Source organism: Hyperolius riggenbachi, chromosome 3 (genome assembly GCF_040937935.1).
Source record: "Hyperolius riggenbachi isolate aHypRig1 chromosome 3, aHypRig1.pri, whole genome shotgun sequence".
Classification (NCBI taxonomy): Eukaryota; Metazoa; Chordata; class Amphibia; order Anura; family Hyperoliidae; genus Hyperolius; species Hyperolius riggenbachi.
In genome coordinates, this window is record NC_090648.1 from 158,804,937 (window position 1) to 158,823,724 (window position 18,788).

General features: G+C 41.6%; 1 long non-coding RNA gene across 1 annotated transcript in view; it reads right to left on the reverse strand.

Moving 5' to 3' along the window:
• Positions 1-17,569, reverse strand: part of LOC137561199 (uncharacterized) — a 230,881-nt gene extending 213,312 nt beyond the window's left edge. Inside the window, exon 1 of the long non-coding RNA XR_011029922.1 lies at positions 17,364-17,569. This is a non-coding gene — a long non-coding RNA (uncharacterized lncRNA). The remainder of the gene's footprint in view (positions 1-17,363) is intronic.
• Between the last annotated feature and the right edge of the window lie 1,219 nt (positions 17,570-18,788).

The window sequence follows — 18,788 nt, forward strand, 5'->3', positions numbered from 1 at the left end:
AAGACAATAGCAAAGAGCTAACAAACAGCAAATTAGCCAAGTGAGTACAGCTGAACAGAAATGCGAAGACACCTGCAAAAAAGCAAGCAATCCATAAGGGCTCTTTCACACTAGAGGCTGCGGTAGAAAAGGCTGAAACTCAGTCTTTTGCTTAACGCCAATACATAGCGTTTTCAAAGCGTTTCAAAGCGTTCTACAGCTCATATGAAAACATCCTTTTTTTTCCTATAAAATAAGTGAACAAGTCAGCTGTAAAACGCTTTGAAAATGCTTTGAAAACGCTGAAGTTGGCGTTTTCCATTGACTATCATTGAAACGCCAACAGCCAACTTCGGCTGTAAACAGCCCTGAAAAAGCTCCGGGGAGCTTCAAAACGCAACGCCCAAAAAAGCTGCTTTAGGTGTGAAAGGTAAAATGAAAGTCTATGGACTTTTATTTTACCTTGGAAAACGCCAACTATGGTCTTGGCTGTAAAACGCCGAAACTAGCCTCTGGTGTGAAAGGGTCCTCAGTGTCTACTTACATTTGCCGATTAGCCAGAGATAAGCAAGTTACTGCTCCTCTCTGCAGTGAAAATAACACACAGGGAATCTTTTTAAATGTTCTTTTTAAAGAGGGATTGTCAGCCAGAAAATCAAATTCATATTACCCACTGCTCTATGCTTATTATGTAGTCTACATCCTGACCCTGCATTGCAAGCATTCCAATATAATCATAAATGTGTCTGCTGTTGAATCTTATCTCAGTCAGCCTGGCTCTTTTGTTGCTTAAAAAAAAAGCCTTTTTATCTTTCTTTTTCTTCTTCCCCTCCCACATTCCTGCGCCATGATGATTGGCTGAGGGCAGTTTACTGTGACATGAAGCTGAGAAGGGAAAAAGAAGCTAAATCACTGCATCTCTCTGCAGAAGCTGCTGAAATCCGATCTATCTGCTCACATGTATTTACAAAGCAAACTAGATATGACAGTGCAGTTCTGCATACACTATTTTAAGCAGAGGATATAAAAAGAGTAAGGGAGGTAATGACATCAGAATTTGCTTCAGTCAGAGCCAGTAAAGATGGAAAAAACCTGGAAACGTTTTCTCTTTATTTACTAAATAAAATTTACTGAAATCAAAATGTGGACAGTACAATGCATATGTATGTACAGTGGTGTGAAAAACTATTTGCCCCCTTCCTGATTTCTTATTATTTTGCATGTTTGTCACACTCAAATGTTTGTAAGTTTAAACCATTAACTATTAGTCAAAGATAACATAATTGAACACAAAATGCAGTTTTAAATGATGGTTTTTATTATTTCGTGAGAAAAAAAGCCTCCAAATCTACATGGCCCTGTGTGAAAAAGTGATTGCCCCCCCCCCCCCCCTTGTTAAAAAATAACTTAACTGTGGTTTATCACACCTGAGTTCAATTTCTGTAGTCACCCCCAGGCCTGATTACTGCCACACCTGTTTCAATCAAGAAATCACTTAAATAGGAGCTATCTGACACAGAGAAGTAGACCAAAAGCACCTCAAAAGCTAGACAAAGTATGCTTTTCTGATGTATACAAATTCAGTCTCTCTTCCCCCCCCCCCCCCCCCCTCCTTATTTTAATGAATTACTTAAAGATTGAAACAATAAACGTTAAGGGAGCTAATTCAGGGGAAAAAAGGGGTAGAATTTTAACAGAATTAACTAAGAATAAAATAGACATAGCCTTTCTACAAGAAACTCATTTTAAGAGTAAATTTGAACCAAGCAAATATTGCAAAAAATATAGCCTATGGTATACTAACTCGAAGGACAGGGGCAGATCGTGTGGGGTGGCCACTATATTTTCTTCCAGGATCTGTTTCGAACCAAGTCAGATCTATAAAGACGATGAGGCTAGGCTACTAATCTTGGTTGGAAAATTGAACGGTAAAACCGTCACGCTGGCAAACATATATGCACCAAATAATGGCCAATGTGCTTTTATAAAAAAAGCGCTGGATAAAGTGAGTGAATTAAAAAAAGGGAAAATTATAATGGGAGGAGATTTTAACCTCCCCCTTGAACCCAACCTAGACTCCTCGAAAGGTATGTCCCATATTTCAAAAAAAACTAATTACATCCCTCACACAACATTTAAAAAAGTATAGAATGGTAGACATCTGGAGAATTTATAACCTCGGGGTGAGAGATTATACCTTCTATTCGGGAGTACACAATACCTACACTAGACTAGATTTATTCTTATTACCACAAAATGAAATTCTGGAAATAATAGAAATAAAAATAGGAAGTATTACTTATTCTGACCATGCACCAGTGATACTCACCCTTAAGTGGAACAAGGATGTCACGACTGATTGGCGGTGGAGATTGGACAGCTCTGTCTTGCTTGAGCCTACAGTGAAGGAAACAGTAGCGACCCAGATTAAACAATTCTTCGCAGAAAATCAGGGTTCAGTAAATTCCGGAAAAATAATGTGGGACTCCTTTAAATGCGTTATAAGGGGTTCCTTAATAGCAATAGCAAGTAAAATTAAAAAAAACAAAAACGAAGCAGTTAGATAATTTAATGGATGAACTCAAAACAGCGGAAGCCACACATAAGGAAAATCCTGAGCAGGATAATTTTTTGAAAGTTAATTCAATTAGGCATAGGATAAATAAAATATTAAATGAAAAATGTAGTAAAGAATATAAAAAACTCAAAAAAGATTTTGTCATAAACTGTAACAAACCAGGAAAACTTATGGCCAAGCTATCAAAAAAAAAAGACAGCTGCCCAATTCATAGAAAAAATACAGAATAATTCCGGTCAATTAAGCTACAGCACGCAAGAAATAGGACAAGTATTTGGGAAATATTATGCAGAGCTATATAGTATAAAGCAGGAAATGCCAGTTGATAATATGAACAGGTGTCTCACACAAGTAAATTTACCAAAAATTACAGTCGAGAATAAAGATACGCTGGATGCCCCGGTAACAGAAATAGAGTTTAAAGAGGCAGTAAATTTGCTTAAAATCGGTAAGAGTCCGGGTCCCGATGGGTTCACCTCGGAGTTCTATAAAGCATTCATAGAAGAGATAGCACCTGACTATTGTTTAATGATTAATATTCTGGTTAAAAGTGTGACCTTTTCTAGAGAATCAAATCAGGCCACAATCACCCTAATACATAAAGAAGGTAAAGATCCCCTACAGTGTAGCAACTATCGTCCCATTTCGGTAATTAATATTGATGTTAAAATATTGTCAAAAATTCTAACATTAAGACTGGAAAAGGTGTTAGATCAGCTACTAGGGAAGGAGGAGATGGGTTTTAGAAAATCGGGCAGACTATCGGACAATATTTCTTCAGCAATAAACTTTATATATAACGCAAAAATTCGTAATGAAGATGCCATCTTAGTGGCCATTGACGCTGAAAAGGCATTCGACCGTATTTCAAGACCATTTATCTACACAACTTTAGAACACTATGGTATCGGTCCCATCTTTATCAAACGAATCAAAAATCTATATTTAAACCAAACAGCCAGAGTAAAAATCAACGATACCTTTACACACTCCTTCCCTTTGGGGAACGGCGTGAGGCAGGGCTGTCCAATCTCCCCCCTAATATTTAATTTAGGCATAGAAGTGTTAATACGTATGATCCATTCTGACATGGAGATATCTGGGTGGCATATACGTAACTATGAAAGCAAACTATTAGCATACGCGGACGACCTTCTTTTGACATTAACCAATCCCCTGACCTCTTTCGAAGCAGCAAATAAAATAATAACTAAATTTTCCAAATACTCGAACTATAAAATAAATAATTCCAAAACTACGGTATTAAACATAAAAAGTCCCGCCGAAATATTGAGTACCCTACAACTAAGGTATGGCATTCATTATACCAATTCTCATATTAAATATCTCGGTATCAATTTATGTAGTGATTTCAATGATCTATTCAAACATAATTATACACTAGTGCAAAAAGATTGTGAGAAGATACTGAGTAAAATGAAAAATGCCCAATTTAATACAATTGGGAAAATCAACTTTATAAAAATGAAAATTCTTCCTAAAATAATATTTATAGTACAAAACTTGCCAATAAACATCCAGAGGAATTGGTATAATGTCTGGAACAATATATTTCAAAATTTCATATGGAGAACACCAAACCGAAGAATTTCATATAAGATAATAAGCAGGCACAAGAAATTGGGAGGAATGGGGGCACCAAATATTAAACGATATGCCCAATGTTTCCAATTGCAAAGAATCTTAGATCTCAGGATATGCGACCCGAAGAGATTCTGGACAACATATGAAAGAAGTCTGTTTAATTACGATATGTTGGATTCGTGGCACTCCCACAGTAGTAGTAAAACTCCTCCCTTCTATCAGCCATCCATTATTAGCACCTGCAATTAAAACCCACATGGAAGTTATAAGATCTATGTCAAAGAGCAATAAAATATCATTACTAACCACTCTACACAATAATCCAGATTTTCAACCTGGCTTAACCTCAGGGTGGTTCAAGGAAAGTGGGCTCCCTCGAGATGTTAGAATCCTAGACTTGGTTGGCCACAGAGATTCCACATTGAGGGAGATCTATAACATAGTCAGAATGGATAATGGGCTGTGGAGCTTCCAGGTCAGGAGCTACCTTTCCAAACATAAGGATAATATAAGTAAAACCATAAATATTTATGAAAAGTGTTTTCTCCATTCGAGGGTGGGGAAAGGAATGACAGCAAATTTTTATTTTCTTCTTGACAGTTGTCAAACTGATCCTCTACCTAAGTTCTGTAGAAGCTGGGAACAAGACCTAAATCATATCAAAAACTTGGATTGGGGAGCAGTATTCCAGGAAATTTGGACCCCCAGCTATACCTCATTTCAACTTGTTAATTATAAACTCATGACGAGATGGTACTTCACACCCTCTAAGATGGCTAAATTTAAAGGCGGGAATGGGAACTGTTGGAGATGTCTTACCGCGTTTGGTTCATATATGCATATGTGGTGGTCGTGCCCGGTTATACAGAAGTTTTGGAGAGAGATAGGAAATTTCATTAAACTTCCTTCCCCTTTTCATCCCAGTACCGCTCTGTTGAGTTGCATGGAACCTGACAGCTTAAGACATGCAAATAAACTAGTAACCCCTGCAGCAATTGTGGCCAGGAAACTTATAGCAAAATCCTGGAAGAACCCCGAAGCTCCCAGTATGGAAGAGTGGATATGGATGATGTCAGATTTTTTGCAAGGTGGCGAGGGCAGTGTGGAAGATGCTAGCACCAACAAACAAATGGAGGAATGGAAAATTGCATGGGAAAAAATAAGTAACATATAATATGTAGTTAAGTATTTGAGGTGGGAGGGATGAGGAGAAAAAAACCAAATAACCACTATATTGCCAACTGAAATTGTAAGGATAAATGGATGGATGAATGTGCAGTTGCATGGCTATATGTTGAAGTATAGAAGGCACTTATATGAATGTGTATGAAAGGTGAAATAAGAGAAATTGCTTTGCTTCTCAGCTTAGATATGTGACCTGTTTGCGCATGAGGCCTGCCCCCCCCCCCCCCCCCCCCCCATTGGGCTCGGTCCGGCCCTGAGGACTCATGCATGGAGGGCATGCCCATAAAATAAGTAGGTGGTCGGAAAGGGATATTAACCACTTAATGTTAAGATGGGTAGGTGGAGTTTTTTTTTTTTGGTGTTTGTGTTTTTGTTCTTTCTCTTCCTTTCTTTTTCTCTTTAGTTTGATCTGAGCCACTGGTGAAATATTTGATATATTGTAGTGATAATGGAGTGAGGGAAGGGGGGTGGAGAGGAAAGAAAATCAAACTACGATGCAAGACCTGTAATTGAGATCTATCAGTCTGGTAAAGGTTATAAAGCCATTTCTAAAGCTTTGGGACTCCAGCGAACCACAGTGAGAGCCATTATCCACAAATGGCAAAAACATGGAACAGTGATGAACCTTCCCAGGAGTGGCTGGCCGACCAAAATTACCCCAAGAGCGCAGAAAAAACTCATCCGAGAGGCCACAAAAGACCCCAGGACAACATCTAAAGAACTGCAGGCCTCACTTGCCTCAATTAAGGTCATTGTTCTTGACTCCAACATAAGAAAGAGACTGGGCAAAAACGGTCTGCATGGCAGATATCCAAGACGCAAACCACTTTTAAGCAAAAAGAACATTAAGGCTCATCTCAATTTTGCTAAAAAAACATCTCAATGATTGGCAAGACTTTTGGGAAAATACCTTGTGGACCGACGAGACAAAAGTTGAACTTTTCGGAAGGTGCGTGTCCCGTTACATCTGGCGTAGAAGTAACACAGCATTTCAGCAAAACAACATCATACCAACAGTAAAATATGGTGGTGGTAGTGTGATGGTCTGGGGTTGTTTTGCTGCTTCAGGACCTGGAAGGCTTGCTGTGATAGATGGAACCATGAATTCTACTGTCTACCAAAAAATCCTGAAGGAGAATGTCCGGCCATCTGTTTGTCAACTCAAGCTGAAGCGATCTTGGGTGCTGCAGCAGGACAATGACCCAAAACACACCAGCAAATCCACCTCTGAAGGGCTGAAGAAAAACAAAATGAAGACTTTGGAGTGGCCTAGTCAAAGTCCTGACCTGAATCCTATTGAGATGTTGTGGCATGACCTTAAAAAGGTGGTTCATGCTAGAAAACCCTCAAATAAAGCTGAATTACAACAATTCTGCAACGATGAGTGGGCCAAATTGCCTCCAGAGTGCTGTAAAAGACTTGTTGCAAGTTATCGCAAATGCTTGATTGCAATTATTGCTGCTAAGGGTGGCCCAACCAGTTATTAGGTTCAGGGGGCAATTTCTTTTTCACACAGGGCCATGTAGGTTTTGAGTTATTTTTCTCACTAAATAATAAAAACCATAATTTCAAACTGCATTGTGTGTTCAATTATGTTATCTTTGACTAATAGTTAACGGTTTTTGATGAGCAGAAACATTTAAGTGTGACAAACATGCAAAAAAATAAGAAAGCAGGAAGGGGGCAAATAGTTTTTCACACCACTGTAAGTAGAACAAGTATTTATCTACCTATATATGTATTTTTCCTGGGATAGTATGGCTGACCCTGCTGCTTTAAAGAGAATCTGTATTGTTAAAAATCGCACAAAAGTAAACATACCAGTGTGTTAGGGGACACCTCCTATTACCCTCTGTCACAATTTTGCCGCTCCCCGCCGCATTAAAAGTAGTCAAAAACAGTTTTAAAAAGTTTGTTTATAAACAAACAAAATGGCCACCAAAACAGGAAGTAGATTGATGTACAGTATGTCCACACATAGAAAATACATCCATACACAAGCAGGCTGTATACAGCTTTCCTTTTGAATCTCAAAAGATCATTTGTGTGTTTACCTTCTGTCCCCTGCTTCTCTCATGCACTGAAGTGACAGGCTTCCTGCAGACAGCTCTGCCTGTGCCTGTGTTTGTAATTTCTCAGTACTACTTTCACAGCCTAAAGCAGCGTACACACGCCGGACTTTAGGCAACGACGGGTCCGTCGTTGCCTCCCGCTGGGTGGGTGTGCCAGCGACAGTCCCGCGTGTGTACGCTCTGTCGTCAGACTGATACGGCTGTTTCTGAGCGATCCGCCCGGCGGATCGCTCAGAAACAGCCGTATCAGTCTGACGACAGAGCGTACACACGCCGGACTGTCGCTGGCACGCCCACCCAGCGGGAGGCAATGACGGACCTGTCGTTGCCTAAAGTCCGGCGTGTGTACGGACCTTAACAGAGGAGGATTTTTATCCAGCTCTCTTCTATCACTGATAAGATAGCAGAGATGCTGCTGGCTTATGTAAATACACACACACTCGAGTGTGCATAGAGGGGCCTGGAGACTGTGCATAAACAGACCAGCACAGAAGAGTTGGCAGCCTTCCAGACACAGGCCGACAAGTCTGACAGGGGAAAGATACATTGATTTATTACAGAGACAGTTATAGTAGAAAGTGCTGCTGTAAGGCAGAGCACATTAGAACAGCTGTAGGAACTTGTAGGATGGTAGAAAAAACGTTGTAATTTTTGGTACAGAGTCTCTTTAAAGTGGACTCAAATTAAAAATACAAGATTTCAGAAATAAAATCTATTTTCTAAATTATAATAAGAAATAGCAGCCTTTTTTCAGCTGCATGACGACAAATATAAAATATTTTACATTTATTGGAGGAACCCCTCCCGTTCTTTCATATTGCCGGGACAGAATCCGGCAGACTGGTGGAGAAGGAGGTGTCCAGCAAAGAAGGAATTGCTAATGGCTGCCACCTGTATAACCCTAGTTATGAAAAGAGAAGGGTGAAAAGCATGCACTGAAATGCTCATAGGCTTGAAAGAGTGTTTATTTATCTTTGCATGTGTCAGAGTAGTGCAACTAAATATTTTGAATAAAAAAAAAATGTTTGTTTGAGTCCGCTTTAAGTAACTGAGAGTAGTTACTGAAATGTTCATTTTGGGAGTTGAATCCCACTTTAAAGGTTTTGTTTTAGTCTAAAGAGCATTTCTTTATAGAACATGTGCTTTTGTACATAAATCTCCTTGTTAGCTTGAAATTTTGTTGAGGTATGTAATTATGATAAGTAACTTCATGGTAAAAAACAGTCTACTGTCTGGTGCTCGGTTAATGACGGTGTAATAATATTAACGAGTACAAACAGCATTTTGATTCTCCTGTCTAGCCATGCTGAAATGGTCCTGCTTATTGAGCTGACTAGCAGTTAGCGGGAATACCACACAAGCAGGTTGTAAAACAGAGCATCGCTGACTGACATGGTGACGTGGGTGATGCTGAGGAGAAGCATGAAGAGCTTAATGGAATATACCTGGGGAGTATTGGACATGTGCTCCATCAGACAAATGATACATGCTAGGATTGATCTGCAGAAATGTACTCTCACCAGTGGAGAAATGAAAGGCACCCTTCTGGCTCTAGCAGTTGGTAGGCCTGACCAGTCATTTACCACAAGCTGTATAGTAAAGATGAAGAACAGGCTCTATTTTTGCTTCCTGTCTCAGGAGGGCTGTAATCAAAGAACTATACAGCCGGGATCTAGTAAATTGTGCTGTACTTGAAGAACTTCCTATTTAAAAGAGCAATGATGGATCTGATCAGTTTATTGCTTAGAATTGCCCATCTGGGCACCTTTGTTCATACATATAGAACACATACACACTTAGTTAATTAAATGTTTGCAAACCTTTAAGGCATACTTAACACTGTGTATACTATACTGGAAACATTACAAAAGTGCTATTTCTTTTATGATGTAAATAAAATAGGGGAGTTTGAAACTTTTTAATAAAGCTTAAAGAGAAACTGAAGTGAAAATAATGTAATAAACAAAGTGGTTCGTTTTTACAATAATTATGTGTAAATGATTAAGTCAGTGTTTGCCCATTGTAAAATCTTTTAAATCCCTGATTTACATTCTGACATTTATTAAATGGTGACATTTTTACTGTTGGCAGGTGATGTAGCTGCTGCATGCTTTTGCGGCAGTTGGAAACAGCTGTAAGCAGATATTTCCCACAATGCAGCAAGGTTCACAGACAGGAAACTGCCAGGAGTACGTACTCAATAGTTTCTTGTGGGAGGGGTTTCAACACAATATCAGTCATACAGCGCCCCCTGATGGGCTGTTTGTGAAAAGGAATAGATTTCTCATGTAAAAGGGGGTATCAGCTACTGATTAGGATGAAGTTCAATTCTTGGTCGGAGTTTCTCTTTAAGTCACCATCGCATTAGAGGAAAAGACCTAAGATATCATTAAGTGCCTTGAAGATACAGTCCTCCCTGCTTTTACAAAGAAAAAGACATCTCAATTACCCTGTTAAAAATGAAGAAATGCTGTTAGCTATTCAATTGCTTAAAGAGAATCTGTACTCTAATATTCTTACAATAAAAAGCATACCATTCTATTCATTATTTTCTCCTGTGCCCCTCTGTGCTGTTTCTGCCACTCTCTGCTGCAATCCTGGCTTGTAATTAACAGTTTTAGGCAGTGTTTACAAACAAACTAACCAGCTTCTAATAGGCTCAGCTAAGCATAGTGTGTGAGTCATTCACAGTGTGCAGGGGGCCTGCAGAGGGTGTGTATCGCTTCTACCAATCACAAGCAGCCCTGCACATTCCACACAATCAATCCTTAGCCCGACAAACAGGACAGAGGAAAGATACATTGATTTATTACAGAGACAGTGCAGTTAGGAAAGACTGCAGTAAGCCAGAGCAGATTAGAACAGGCATAGGAACTTATAGGATAGAAGAACTAAGGCTGAAAAATTTGTTACAGAGTCTCTTTAAAGCTGACACCGCTTCTTCAGTTTCAGATTGGTAGCTGACAGAACTTTTCAAAACGGGATTGTCAGCCACAAAATCAAATTCCATTTGTCCGCTGCTCTGTGTTTATTATGCTGCCTGCAACCTGACCCTGCATTGCAAGCATTCCAATATACAGGATCTTCTCAAAAAATTAGCATATTGTGATAAAGTTCATTATTTTCTGTAATGTACTGATAAACATTAGACTTTCATATAGTTTAGATTCATTACACACAATTGAAGTAGTTCAAGCCTTTTATTGTTTTAATATTGATGATTTTGGCATACAGCTCATGAAAACCCAAAATTCCTATCTCAAAAAATTAGCATATTTCATCCGACCAATAAATGAAAAGTGTTTTTAAAACAAAAAAAGTCAACCTTCAAATAATTATGTTCAGTTATGCACTCAATACTTGGTCGGGAATCCTTTTGCAGAAATGACTGCTTCCATGCGGCGTGGCATGGAGGCAATCAGCCTGTGGCACTGCTCAGGTGTTATGGAGGCCCAGGATGCTTCGATAGCGGCCTTAAGCTCATCCAGAGTGTTGGGTCTTGCATCTCTCAACTTTCTCTTCACAATATCCCACAGATTCTCTATGGGGTTCAGGTCAGGAGAGTTGGCAGGCCAATTGAGCACAGTAATACCATGGTCAGTAAACCATTTACCAGTGGTTTTGGCACTGTGAGCAGGTGCCAGGTCGTGCTGAAAAATGAAATCTTCATCTCCATAAAGCTTTTCAGCAGATGGAAGCATGAACCCACTATTGAAAGAGAAACAGCGGCAGAGGCGCCTGACCTGGGCTACAGAGAAGCAGCACTGGACTATTGCTCAGTGGTCCAAAGTACTTTTTTCGGATGAAAGCAACTTTTACATCTCATTCGGAAATCAAGGTGCCAGAGTCTGGAGACTGGGGAGAGGGAAATGCCAAAATGCCTGAAGTCCAGTGTCAAATACCCACAGTCAGTGATGGTCTGGGGTGCCATGTCAGCTGCTGGTGTTGGTCTACTGTGTTTTATCAAGGGCAGGGTCAATGCAGCTAGCTATTAGAGATGTAGCGAACGGTTCCCGAACCGTTCGCTGGCGAACATCTCTGAAAGCATGGGGCTTTTACTACTTCCGGGTCGCTCTGACCCGGAGTAGTACGCCTGCGCTGCCTGGCAAAGCGCGTCCTAGATCGCGCTCCTGTTGCCGGGCACTCTCTGCGCATGTGCGTGACGTCATGAACGACGTCACGCACATGCGCAGAGAGTGCCCGGCAACAGGAGCGCGATCTAGGACGCGCTTTGCCGGGCAGCGCAGGCGTACTACTCCGGGTCAGAGCGACCCGGAAGTAGTAAAAGCCCCAGAGATGTTCGCCGAGCGAACAGTTCGCAACATCTCTACTAGCTATCAGGAGATTTTGGAGCACTTCATGCTTCCATCTGCTGAAAAGCTTTATGGAGATGAAGATTTCATTTTTCAGCATGACCTGGCACCTGCTCACAGTGCCAAAACCCCTGGTAAATGGTTTACTGACCATGGTATTACTGTGCTCAATTGGCCTGCCAACTCTCCTGACCTGAACCCCATAGGGAATCTGTGGGATATTGTGAAGAGAAAGTTGAGAGACACAAGACCCAACACTTTGGGTGAGCTTAAGGCCGCTATCGAAGCATCCTGGGTCTCCATAACACCTGAGCAGTGCCATGGGCTGATTGCCTCCATGCCACGCCGCATTGAAGCAATCATTTCTGCAAAAGGATTCCCGACCAAGTATTGAGTGCATAACTGAACATAATTATTTGAAGGTTGACTTTTTTTGTTTTAAAAACACTTTTCATTTATTGGTCGGATGAAATATGCTAATTTTTTTAGATGGAAATTTTGGGTTTTCATGAGCTGTATGCCAAAATCTTTAATATTAAAACAATAAAAGGCTTGAACTACTTCAGTTGTAGTGTAATGAATCTAAAATATATGAAAGTCTAATGTTTATCAGTACATTACAGAAAATAATGAACTTTATCACAATATGCTAATTTTTTGAGAAGATCCTGTAATCATAAATGTTTCTGCTGTAATACATCTTATCTCAGTCAGCCTAGCTCTATATGGTACATTGCTGATAAGAAGGAAGCTTAATATATTGATTGGTTCGATCAAAAAAATTGATTGATCCCATTAACCTGGTCAAATCGGTTAGCCGGAATTAGGCCGTTAATGGGCATGACCGATTGTTTCTGATCGATTACTGTGGCAATTGGAAATAATCGATCATTCACAGGATTATATCATTAATGTCCACCTTAAAGATGCCCACCGGAATCCCTACTTTGGCCGTTAAACTGAGCAACTGCCTTTCAGTAAGTGCTCTTAAAAATAAAGTAAACCCTGAGAATTCCCCATGAGGAGATGAACTAGTCCAAAACCTGTACCATCTGCTAGATTTTGAATGCCTACTGTAGATGACAGCAAGATAGGGAAAACATGATTATCAGTATATTTTATTCTGAAACAAATGTACATTTTATACATATGCATTCACATGTATTTTAAAATTGTACATTTTTTTGCCACATTGGTCCTTTAATGGTCTGTTTTATTCAATATGATGAATCTTGGCTGTTGTTATAAACTTTGATACAATGTTTCTATCTATCCCTGGACTAGTGCGGTTTCTGTTATTATTTGATGACTATTGCATTGTTGAATACATCTGGTCCCCCTGACATTCAGGTGCAATGGCATGATGTGCCCGTGAGCATCAGCTATATTGTTTTCCTTATTTGTTGTCCAATATCATTTATTGGGTTATATATTGAAGATCCCTTTTCATCAGACCAGAGCCCGGTCTAGTTTGCATAATTGTCTGTGGAATTTTCATACAAGAAGAGAGTCCACTTTATTGCTTTTGTCATAAAAATCTGTCAGTATGTGAGGGCTTTCTCAGGGGTTGTAGCCAGTAGATTCTTCATAAGGTACTAAGGTACCCTGTCACCTCCATCAGAATGATGATGTTTTCTTGATAATGCTTTAACTAATATTTTTCCTTTTCGTTCTGAGATGCTATTTGGATTCGTTTACCCGTTTACCATGGCAGATTTTTCCATAAAGCACTGTAGGCTTGTGCCTACTGGCGCCTGATGATGTGGCTCTTTCTCCTCCCTCCCTCTTTCCCTATGGAAAGTCCCCTGAAATGAGAGGTTACTCACCCAGCTCTCAGCATTCCACTCACCAGTTCTGCGGAGGCACCTCTAGCTGCCTAACACTTGGGGTCACCTCTTGCTACTTAAAGCGGAATATAACCCTGCATTTCATCTTTGCTCTAAAACATTATTTACAGCATATTATATGCAACCAGCATTTTATTTTTACTAGACCAGCATTGGAAGGGTTAAACACAGAGGTTTAAAGTTCCGTGGAGAGATATGCAGAAGTTCAGATAGATACATTTAACTAAATAGAATGTAACAAGTGAGAAATGTTACACACTCTTTGGCTGTCCTCCAGCTCCTTCTCAGTCAGAGAGAGTGAGTCACATTCCACACTTAGATACATTTATGTAAACAAAATGTATCTATGTCAGCTTCAAATGCGTCTGCAGTTCTCTCCAGGAACGTTAAAGCTCTGTGTAACCCTTCCAATGCTGGTCTAGTAAAAAAAAAAATGCTGGTTGCATATAATATACTGTAAATAATGGTTTAGAGCAAAGTTGAAATGCAGGGTTATATTCCGCTTTAATACTGAGGGTACCTCTGGATACCTGATGCTAAAGGACACCTGTGGCTTCATACGCCTGGAAGGGTAATTAGGGGAGTGGTGACAGCTCGGCCAGCCAGCACGCTTGCGGTATGGTTAGGTGGGGGGATCAAGTGATCATGGAGGGCGAAGTCTAGGGTGCCAGAACATCTGTGCCTACAGGCTCCTGTGATGTAAACCCAGGCCTGCCTTTTACTGTATTAACTGTAAAATGTTCATATAATAGCCATAGTAACATCAGGAATATTGCTTTCCTTCATGTATTCATTCATTTACTGATCAATCTATTGTTAATTGAGTCTGACAGAATTTGTGTTGCCCTTAATGATGATTGCTTGATTGTTTGGACAACATTGTTGTGCATAAGTACTGTATAGACATTCTCCTGGTGAACAGGGTAAATAATAATACAATGCAATCGTTCACCTATACAACTCTACAGACACCATATTCTCAACTGAGTCCTTGTGTTGTTTTCAGTAGTCAAGAAGCAGGATAACGGAGACAAGGTTTATTTCCAGGATACACCTGCTAACTACATTAATAGTCTTCTGTGCCATGTCTCCAGCCATGCAGAACAGGAACCCACAACCTACAATAGTCTAGATAATCTTATACAATAATACAAGTTGAACAGTGACATCTGCAGGACAGATGTACAGTATGATCTCCACACCTTGCAAACCGAGTGCCTCAGCCAAGGGGTTTTCTAGTTATTATTATTATTTATTGTATTTATAAAGCACCAACATATTACAAAAGCACTGCACAACAGATAAATGGGTTAACATACAAGGTAGGACATACAAGGAACTCACAACAAAAGCAAAATCATGCAAATGTCTTTGATAACGTTAGTTGGTTCAAAATAGAGTCTTTTCTAGTCCTCTAGAGAGGTGCCAGACAGTGAGATTGCATAATCAAGCTGGAAACACTAGGGGGAGGGCCCTGGTCTGTTGAGAGGGTGCCCAGCAGAACTTATTATGGTACTGATGCGGGAGGGGGTGGGACAGCATGAAAAGGTGAGTATTGAGGGCTTGTTTGAAGGTATTAAAGGTGGGGGTGATTCTAATGGCTGGTAGGAGCAAGTTTCAGAGAGTGTAGTCCTGCAATCGTGCATGGGATCCCAAGTTTCACTGGGCAGGAGTTGGTATTTTCCTCAAATTTGGTCAAAACATGAGATTGCTAAATGGTCCTCTTTTGTAATAGCCAGAAAGGTTGACTTTTCTCACTAGATTTAACAGATATAACACTCTCCATGTATGCTCAATGCTGGAGTCTTTTCTAATTTAGACTCCTCATGGGGCGGGGGACAAGATGTGATTGCCCTTTCTAGGGTTACTCTTATGTTAGGCATACATGCCCCCCCCCCCCCCCCCATGTCACCTAAAGATGTGGAACATCAGATCTTGCAACCATGGTTGCAGATTGACCCTGAAACACATTTTTGTCTTCTGCCCCTATCCACCAAAAGCCACTCCGTCATGTGCCGTGGGTCATCCCTCCCCCCCCCCCCCCCCTTTATAGCAGCAGATGTGTTCCTAATCTCTAAGCTAGTGACGCATCTGTACAGCACCCAAACAGAGGAATAAGTATCTCTTTCCGCCAACAGGTAATGGTCGCCATCATCCAGTACAAAAAGGGAGAATCAGCGGATTTCCGAGCGCAGAAACTGGGCGCCGTCATAGTAGCAATGCTATGATGCATATCCCGCGTAGCTGTAATTCGGGGCTCTGGCGGCTGCTAGACCCCGAATTACATCTCCCTCCGAGTTGCGACAACTCGGAGGGGCAATAGTATTTAACGCCGCCTCGGAGTGTAGCGGCAGCAGGGAGAGCTGTCATTCGGCTCTCCCCGCGCCAAACTGAGTGGCGCTGATATGACATGCACCCCAAAAATGGTGATTGAGAACACAAACATGCTAATGTTCTCTTTAGCTATCTTGCTCAAGAGTTTCTATTGGATGATTAGATCATCAGTTTCCTGTGACTAGCTTCCTGTCAGACATTTCCTCTTAAAGGGAACCTAGAGCGAGAAGTATATTGAAGCTGCCATATTCATTTCCTTTTTAAACAATACCAGTTGCCTGGTAGCCCTGATGATCTGTTTGGCTGCAGAAGTGTGAAACAATCTTGTCAGACTTGACAAATATGTCAGAAACGCCTGATCTGTTGCATGGATGTTAAGGTCTATGGATAAAAGTATTAAGAGGCAGAGGATCAGCAGGATAGCTACTGGTATTGCTTAAAAGGAAATAAATATGTCAGCATCTACAGTATATACCCCTCACTACAGGTTCTCTTTAAAGCAGTAGTGAGGGGTGCTATGATATTAGATACTTTAGACTGTCTGCACCATGGTGTTTCCTGATAAGTCACACTCCATTTTACCATTGTTATATACTTAAAATACTTAAAGAATGCATATTATTATTTTTTTTCTATTATTATTTAGTATTTATATAGCGCCAACATCTTCCCCAGCACTGTACAGAGTATATATTGTCTCTTTTCACTGAACTGTCCCTCAGAGGGGCTCACAATCTAATCCCTACCACCAGGGCCGGGACAAGGCTTCCCAGCACCAGAGGCAGAGATTCCAAAGTGCGCCCCCCCCCCCCCCAAAAAAGCCCCCCCTCCAATGCAGGTAATTTGGGCAACTATAGGTGCCCATGTTAAATTCTTTTAAACACTGTTAAATTACTGGCCGTAACCAGTGATTTGGGCCCCGGGACACACAATAGCTCTGTAGAGGAACTCTATACGTCAGGGAGGGACAATAGAAAAAGCCCTGGTGGAGTTTTGCTAGCTGTGGCGGGTACTTGTAGTGAGAATAGCTACGATGGTATTAAAATCATTCTGCCTTCTTAATCTCAAGTATGCTTTAAATGTATGCCCCACCAAAAACACACACACACGTATGCATGCACACGCACACACACACGCACTACATATATACATTCACACACTGTACAAACACATACACTACATATATACATTCACACCCTGTATACACACACATGTATACACACACACACACACACACACACACACGCACACACAGTACACACACACACAACACACACACACATACACACACCTGCAATGCTCTCAATCTAAATCCCTCATCTACTTTCACTTTACATGAGGGCACTGCTGACTGTACTGAGATTACATCACATCTAGTCACATAGGCAGCTATTTGATGTGTGTGTGATTCCCTCTCTGCCTCTTTGAAAGCCCCCTGCCCCCACCATACCTTCTTTTTTCCAGTTCCCAGGCCTCCATGTGATAACAGCTGGGTGGTCTGCCTGTTCCAGTCATCAATGAGGGTCCATCATTCACTGCTGCCTGAATGCTAGCAGGGGGTCCCTGTCCCTCCCCACAGAGTCCAGCTACATGGCAGACTCACATGTGCCATCCCCTTGACAGGCAACTCTGCAGTAAGCCTACACCAGTTCTGTTCCAGCAGAAGTCGACTTCCTGCTGTTGCCTAGCAACCCAATGCACACAGCCGTGCCTGTCATCTCTTTGATGACAGCGTGGCTGTTACAGTCCACAGCAGGTGGGCACTCTCTGCTAAACAGGAGGAGAACACTGAGGGGACTCCGGGAGATTAGTGGCAGAGGTGATCGCAGAGCAGGAGGGAAGAGGTCAAAGCAATCGGGCGGCGGATTGAGTGCAGAGGAATGCGCCCTCTAGGGGAAGCACTCAGAGGCTGCAGCCTGTCCTGCCTCTGCCTCGTCCTGGCCCTGCCTACCATAGTCATATGTCTATGTATGTATCGTGTAGTGAAAGTTAATGTGTTGTACTCTAGGGCCAATTTTAGGGGGAAGCCAATTAATTTAGCAGTATGTATGCAGAGGAAACCCATGCAGACATGAGGAGAACATACAAACTCTGTGCACTTTTTGACCTGGCTGGGACTTAAACCGCGGTACCCAGCGCTGCAAAGCAAAAGAGCTAACCACTATATTTTGCGGAATATAAGACGCTCCGGCATATAAGACGCACCTAGATTTAGAAGGCAAAAATCAGGAAAAAAAAAAACTAAACCTAGGTGCGTCTATGGTGCAGGGGTGTCTTATGGACCTTTAAACCCCCCAAAACTGTCTCTATCTAAGCTGAACTGCTCATCCACACTAAATCCTGCTACACTACACTTCACTTACCCCTGCTGCCCCCACCAACTACACTACACGAACTAACCCCTGCAGCCAACCCAAACTACACTACACTTCACTAAGTAACCCCTGTAGAAACCCAAACTACACTACACTACTACACTACACTTCACTAACTAACCCCTGCAGCCAACCCAAACTACACTACACTAACTAAATCCTGCACCCAACACAAACTACACTACACTTTGCCCCTGCAGCATCTCACCTGATCCTGCTGCCGCGATCCTGTCCTCCTCCGCCTGACTGCCGCCTTCCAAGGGTCATCTGAGGGTCCCAGCTGTGGTCATCTGAGGGTCCCAGCCATCCCATCCAGAATCCCGGCTCTTCAGTGTCCCAGTCGCCAGATCGTCTTCACTGCAGACAGCAGCCATGCGGTAATCACGCGCTGCTGCCTCGCCGACATCCTCCATGGTAACGGCGTCCTCTTCCTAGTTACGGTGCCCCCTTCTGTGTGACGAGCAGCGCATGTGCGCCTGACGTCATGCGTGACCCCGGCG